This window comes from Juglans microcarpa x Juglans regia, chromosome 4S (assembly GCF_004785595.1).
Source record: "Juglans microcarpa x Juglans regia isolate MS1-56 chromosome 4S, Jm3101_v1.0, whole genome shotgun sequence".
Classification (NCBI taxonomy): domain Eukaryota; kingdom Viridiplantae; phylum Streptophyta; class Magnoliopsida; order Fagales; family Juglandaceae; genus Juglans; species Juglans microcarpa x Juglans regia.
In genome coordinates, this window is record NC_054601.1 from 17,702,046 (window position 1) to 17,709,765 (window position 7,720).

At 36.8% G+C, this 7,720-nt stretch overlaps 2 long non-coding RNA genes and 1 pseudogene across 2 annotated transcripts; 2 read left to right on the plus strand and 1 right to left on the minus strand.

Annotated features, from left to right (window-relative positions):
- LOC121262086 overlaps window positions 1-211 on the plus strand; it is a 104,415-nt pseudogene extending 104,204 nt beyond the window's left edge.
- A 1,334-nt stretch (window positions 212-1,545) lies between these two features.
- On the minus strand, window positions 1,546-3,021 carry LOC121262546. The gene is made up of 3 exons (XR_005940120.1): window positions 2,776-3,021; window positions 2,035-2,160; window positions 1,546-1,746 (listed from the first exon to the last, which is right to left on the minus strand). It is a non-coding gene; the product is annotated as an uncharacterized LOC121262546 (long non-coding RNA).
- LOC121262547 lies at window positions 2,249-2,697 on the plus strand. Its single transcript, XR_005940121.1, has 2 exons — window positions 2,249-2,370; window positions 2,401-2,697. It is a non-coding gene; the product is annotated as an uncharacterized LOC121262547 (long non-coding RNA).
- Window positions 3,022-7,720: the final 4,699 nt, after the last annotated feature.

Here is a 7,720-nt window from a genome sequence, read left to right on the forward strand (position 1 = left end):
CAGCATGATGATTATTAGGAACCAGTTGTTTGTTAGTGACATAACCTTGATTTCGATATGTATCAAAACTGCTGTTTCCTATAAAGAGCTGGAAGCAAGGAGGAATAGAGTGAGTCAGTTGGAGAAACTCTATATGGATACGGAACAACTGGTATTTACATCTTTGCAGGTAAAGTCTCAAAGTTCTCCATACAGTTTTCTTGATGTTTAGCTGGTAGAAGGGCTAAATAATATATATATATATATATATATATATATTTAACTATTTTTTATTTGCTAGAAATAAACTTAGGGATAAAGATGTTTTCAGAAACTCAAATGAGTTTTACTTCCGGATGATTAAAGCAAAAGCTGTTGATGGAGCCCACAAATTAGAGTAACATATGAATGAATTCTGGTGCTTTGATATTTTGGTTTCTTAGCTGTGAATTGTAATTGATTTGTAAGCTTCTGTTATAGAAATAAGACAAATAAATACGCTAAGGAAGAGCTCTTGTTTATGAAAACCGAAGATATGAGATTATATTATTCAAAAATTGCAGAGTGAGAAAAAGGTAGATGAGTACTTAAAGCTTATGGTTTTTAAATTACATTTGTTTTCAAGTAGGTTTTAATTATGAATTTTTATTGTCCAATGAAGAAACTTGAAAAGCTTACTGCCGTTCTGCACTCTCTTGATAGTCAACTATCTAATAGACACATTTACTATGTTGTAGACATGTTTGAGCTTCCTAAATTATAATTATTATTTGCAATGCCTTCATATCCCTTATTTGCATATATGACCAAGTGAGATGTTATTGGAAGCATAGAATTTTATTTTCTCATCTAAAATAACAGTGGCATTTGTCTTTTTTTAGTTTTCTCTCCGTTGTCTCTCTACTTTTCTTACACATGTAATACCAGTTTGTTATAAATATGTAAGAAAAGCAGAGAGACGACAGAGAGAAAATGAAGAACATACAAATGTCTTCGTTATTTTAGAAAAAGAGAAAATAAAATCTCATGCTTCCAATAACAACTCACTTTATCAAATATACAAATAAGAGATATGAAGGCATTACAAATAATAATTATAATTTAGGAAGCTCAAACATTTCTTCAGCATAGTAAACAAGTCTATTAGATGGCTGACTATCAAGAGAGTGCAGAACGACAGTAAGCTTTTCAAATTTCTTCACTGGAAAATGAAAATCCATAATTAAAACCTACTTGAAAACAAATGTAATTTAAAAACCTTAAGCCTTACAGTAAAAGTATTTATCTACCTTTTTCTCACTCTGCAATTTCTGAAGAATATATCTCATATCTTGGGTCTTCATAAGCATAAGCTCTTCCATATTGTATTTGTTTGTCTCATTCATGCAACAAAAGCTTACAAACCAACTACAATTCACAACTAAGAAGCCAAAACATCAAAGTATCAGATTTCATTCATATGTTACTTTAATTTGTAGACTCCATCAACAGATCTTGCTTTCATCATCCGGAAGTAAAACTCATCTGGATTTCTGAAAGCAGCTTTCTCCCTAAGTTTATGTCGAGCAAATATGTTCAGAATAAAAAATAGTTAACATATATATATATATATATATATTTAGCCCATCGACCAGCTAAACATCAAGAAAATAGCATAGAGAACTTTGAAACTTTACCTGCAAAGTCTACTTCTTTTTGTGAAAAACTTGTGCCCGCTCGACATAATCCTTGTGCTTTTCAAGAAGACCAAATTTTCTCCTTAAATGCCTAAAAAATAGAACAGGGATCATCAACAATTATTGGAAACAATTAAGTGTTTTATTAGTTAATGAAAAATAACTATATATTAAGGAAAATATATTTTGCACCCGTAAACTTTGAAAAAAAATCACGAAAAAAAATCACCCTAAACGATCAAGACTTATGGTGTAAATTGAAAATTTTGGTAGTTTGGAGTACAAATTGTAAAAAAAAATATTTACAGTTCATTTTGAAAAACATAGTTTCCCCTTATATATTTGAAATGTACAGCGAAGGGTGAGTCTGCCAATTCACGGTTGAGATCTTTCTTTTTGAGCTCGTCTACCGATAGCACTCCTTAGCGACGACATGTTGAATTAAATCACCAGCAACAACAGCAAGATAGCAAAGAAACTGGACTTCCTTCAAAAGTGAGCAAAACTAGAGAGCAAATTTTATATTATTGAAGTGAATACGACAGAGAGGCATAAACATATCAATATTTTTTTATGAGTATATAAAGACCAGAATTATATTATAGGATTGATATTATTCAATTGGTAATCTGATTTTTTGAGTTAAAAGGCATGGAACCAAATGAAGAATCTACCTTTTCTGTTTTCTGAGTTAAAAGGCATGGAAGTCCATTTGGTGAAGTAATTTTTTTTTTTTTGATGAAAGGTGAAGTAATATTAAGTATGTCAAACACAACATGTGCACACAAAAAAATCACTAGAATCACTAAAAAATCAACACAAAACCACGATAAAAAAAAAAAAAAAAAAAAAAAAAAAAAAAAAAAAATTACACACAATCAGACACTATAACCATCATCCTCACACATCATCCCTACATTCGATCAACAAAAACAATATCTATTTGGTGAAGTAAACATTCTGTCAAACACAATATGGGCAGCAAAAAATCACTAGAATCACTCAAAAATTAACACAAAACCAAGATAAAAAAAGTTACACACATTCAGACTACGATCATTTGTCACCAACCAAAAATCCAGTGTATAAAAATCAGTCTAAACAATAGTAATTAGCTTACACCATCATTGTAATGGGTTACAACTAGCAGGGGTTCGGCCGGATGACCGACGGGAATTAAACCCAACGCCCACTTTCCTAAACACAAAATTTCTTTCTAGAAAACTCCAAATGCTGGAATAAAGCAAATGAAGGCAAAAGAAAGCAAGTGGTATTCGGTGAGAGTAAAGCAGATGAAAGAGAAAGGGTGCGAGGCCAGTAAGGTAATTTAGTTTTAAAAGGAATCTATGTAATTATGGAAAGCACTGGTTCTACTGCTACATACAGGCACAAGTTGTGCCTGCATGTGCACGCCGTCAGCGCTTATATTATTAAAAAAAACACCCGAGGCTTGTGAGGTTGAACTGAATAAACTTCTAACTACTTTTCAGTTATATCATACTAAAAAGCGTGTTGATGCCAGTATAAATACGGACCACAATATTGTGAAGGATCCAGAGGGAAGGAATGGCAGAACAAGAACAACCAGCAACATTGACACAAAATAATTCATTCTTCATTCGAAAATAAGCATTTTGGACGGGGGATTGCTTAACAACACCCTCAAATGTCTAATACAGAGCAATAACATTGAGAGAGAGAGAGAGAGAGAGAGAGAGAGAGAGAGAGGAAAAAAAAAAAACACAAAGAGGTGGGGTTTGGGAAGAAGCGTGAGAACTAGAACTGCCAAAGAACCTGTATAGGGAAAACTAACAATAATAGCAATTTCTGTGATTTAAAATTCAAAACTGAACCCAACTGGTAAGTTCAGAAGGATTCATGCTATTTTCCATCCCAAGTGAAACTGTGTGCTTCCTCAGCCAGTACCAAACGGCCACTCCATTGTCACTTTGAAAACAACTAATCAATCTTCACTGATGAGTAGATGAGTCTTGTGAACCAGAAGCAAGCATAGAAACCAATTGTACCAGTCAGGACGAATCCGTCCCTAACATTTGCTCCTGTTACCTTGGATTCGTTTGGCACAACAAATACATCCCCCATTTTGCCAACAAACGAACGAAAATGAAAATGAATCCATGAGGAAGGAGGAAGTACTCACTGTCTGCTAGTAGAAGCCGCCGACTATGAATCCATGACCAAGAAGAACTGTTGCGACTGTCGTGGGTGAGGGTTAGGGTTCGGCGTCGAAGAAGGAGGGGGCTTACGGTTCGTGCGCGAAGCAGGAGATGGAGGGGCCATCTAAATCCACGGTTGTACCAGTGTTTAGAGTTTTTCAGAAGCGGTTTGCGGCACCAAAACCGTATATCAATATTTATATAATTCTTTTTATTATAAAGAAATAAATAAAAAAATAAAATTTGAGAGAAGAATAAAGTATTTTATCTTACGAAAATTATTTTTATCTTTAATTTATATTATTTTATTAAACGAATATCTTATATGTGATATTAGCATACAAAATCGTTTGTAAGAAAATTTTTTCTTAAATAAATACATAAAATTTATCCGGTTGCTAAGACTTTAACATAAAAATTAGAAGTACATTTTAAGGGAAACTTGTTTAGTAAAAAAAAAAAGCTTAGCAAAAATCTAAATTCATAATTTACTTACATTTATCTCTTAAATAATATTAATAGTATTCGATATATAAAAAACGTTGAATAATAACTATACTTAAATTAAATAAATAGACTAAAACTATTTTATATCCTAATTTGAGGATCTGTACGTTACAGATGGGTCTATGCACGCATGGGTGGAGGAAAGATTTACTGGCGGCGTCTTCTGTGGTGGTTTCTAGCGAGGTGGTGGTTCGATTTGTGTAAGGAAGGCTACGATGGCTTGAATTTTACTCTCTATACGATTTTTTTTTTTTTGGAGGGGGGGGGCGGGGGGGTCCTGCCCCTACTGACATCGGTAACGTGATAGACCCTATGGGTTGTACTACTTTCCTAGTGAAACCTTTCAATGTAGTCGGCACTGGGCATAGCTGGTCTACACTGATTTCCCATTCTTGTGAAGGCATCCCAGAACAAGACGTCTGCTAAACTCTCATTATCGATCAATATCCTCCATGTGGCATAATTTTCCACCAGCATTGTCACTACTAACGTGTCATCATGCAGATAAACTACTCCTCGTCAATCATCATCTTCAAAAGAGATCGTGGGAGAGAATTGTATTCGAGGTTGCTTGATAGGTCTTTCTACATTGTATACTTTCTCGTACCTTGCCCACCTAACATACGCCTTCCTCCCAGAGGAAGTTGGGCCACCTTCAACATATTCTCCGATGATCGTTGGTATCTCTCCCAATGGTAGATGTCTTTGATCCATGTCCTGCCTAGGACGCCAATCTCACGATTCTTGCGATCTCCTTCCTTTTTTTGGTGATCCCCTTCTTTTTGGGCTCTCACTCCATTCGTATCATCACCACACCTGGACCCTTTTACCTTATCTTGATTATGCACACTAGAATAGTGTACATGATTACTGCTATGTCGCCCTATGTGAGTGTCTCGCCTTCCTTCGTGTTGGCCTCTTCTCACCTTCTATCCTCCTTTTCGATCTCTTTTTGGACCCCCCCCCCCCTTCAACACATGCTCCTTCTTTCATTGTGATCTAGCAGTTAAGGCGATTAGCGTATCTTTGGCATTGACGAAATCGTCTGTCTTGTCCATAAATTCTAGTAAAGTGGAGGGGGTCTTCCTAGCCAACTCGACTATAAAAGGACTCATCGGCCAAATGCACCCTAGTAGAGCGGCCAACATGATATTTTCATCTTGGTCATCAGTTGTCATTCTTTCCTTATTGAACCATGGCAGATATGCTTTCAAGCTCTCCTCTTCCCTTTGCTTTACTGTCAGTAGGTATGCTGCCGGCCTCCTTCGCCTTCTACTGGCCATAAACTAGGTTAAGAATTACTTACGCAGTTCTTTAAAGTTGTTTATGGATCTTGGCTGCAGTGCCCCGAACCACCCTCAGGCCATTCCCTTGAAAGTCAAAGGGAAAGCCATACATGCAATCTCTCTAGGGAACCCATGGAGCATCATGTGAGTTTTGAAGGTTTCCAAATACTCAACTAGGACTTTAGATCTGTCATACATATCTATTGATGAGACTGTGAATTTTGGTGGCAACGGTATCGCCATGATTTCTACGCTATAGATTGGTGCTGGTTAGCAGCTGATCAACCAAGGAAGATGTCCCTATCTTTTTTGCCATCTCCTCATACCTATCAATTAGGCAGCGCAGGCCATGATGCATCTTTTTCATTCTCTTTTGCAGTGACTCCACCACCTTGGTAGTAAGCTTCTTCACTACTTCTTCTATTTATGCGAGCCTTCCCTCCATATTTCGCCACATCACTTCCTAGTCTCTGGTTGCTTGAGATCGAGTAGTGATGGACATGTGAAAAACACACTGGTTGTAGGACAAACAGATCTCACAGACGGTGCCAACTGTTAAGGATATGTTTCACAACTTCTCACACACGATCACCTGCAACCAAAGAGAAAATAGGCTTGGGGGTTTGGGGGAACGCCTCAGATACCTAAGTCAGTGAAGGTAATGGGATTTCTCTTGCAATTCATTCATATGGATCCATAATCATAGGCTGAAGGTCCAAACCTTACCCTTAATGCAGTAACAAACGCATCCCCAGTAGAAATTGGGTTTGAGTCCATGAGCCAAGAATACCATGAGAGGGTTTTACCCTCCATGTGAAAGAATGTTATTTGAAGCCTTTGGTCCTCTAGGGTGTTATAATAGGAGAAAAATTGGTTTGCTTTTAAAATCTATTCAGCTAGATTAGCCCCATTAAACTTGGGGAGTTTCAATCTAAGAGATCTAGCTTCTATACACCTATTTCCTTCAAATAAAGGATTGTTACTAATCTTTGGGTTCTGATTAGAAGATCCTTCACTTGAGTTGTGCATCACGGCTAGTTGCTCATATGTGGAAGCCAAATTGTTTAGCTGCTCTAACATTGCTTCTAACATCCCTTTTTGTCTCTCATGTTCTTCTCGTAGGTGCGTATTCTCTCCGTTTAATACTAAGATTGTCTCCACGAGCTGGGCATGCCTAGCCCCCTCCGTTATGTCGCAGGAATGTGGCTCTAAGAACTGTTAAGTGTAACCCATAAGTGATGAATATAAAAACATAAGAACTCTGGTTCTAACCCCACACACTCATTTGGATGAAATCGAGATTTTCATTAATTCAACTTGTAAACAGGGACTGCTATTTGTAACATGGACTCTACAACTGAAATAATAACTAACTAACCCACTATCTAAACGTGGCCCAACATTGCCTCTTAACTAAACGGATTTCAGACTTAGGTTTAGATACTAAGAATACCTCAAGTATTCTCATAATACTACACTATTATTCATTACTTTATTATTACTTTTCACCTACTTTTTATTATTATTTATTATTTTTCACTACTATTCAATATTCTATTATTATTTTTCATTAATTTATTTTTACTATTCACAACTCTTCTCAACACTTCTCATTACCCAAGCTTATTTCTAATAACTGACCCAGCACATGACTCATGCGTGAGTTTACATAAATGCCCATAAGAAATTAAATAATGACCAAACATATATAAACTCCTAAGAAACCTAAAAAGCCTTAAGACTAAGATTGTTCATCTGCGCTGGATTTTTTTGGGCCCCGTCCGGAACCCGGATAACCGAGTTCCGGTTACGATTTTCAGCCGAAACCCGCATTCTAATAACAGTTTTCATCCGGTCCAGACCCGGGTATGAAACCCGAGTTCCATAATAAACACTCGGTACCGCCCTGGTTTTATATAAATTCGAAGAGACGTAACCCTAGTGCCTAGCCGCTTCAGCCTTCATCTCTAACTCTCCTAGACTCCTATCCGTCTCTCTCTCTATCTCACATCCGTCTCCATCCCTCTCCCTCTCTCTCTCTCTCTCTCTCATTGCTCACGTTGAAACTGTAGTGTCTCTGCTGAGCAAAGCTCCG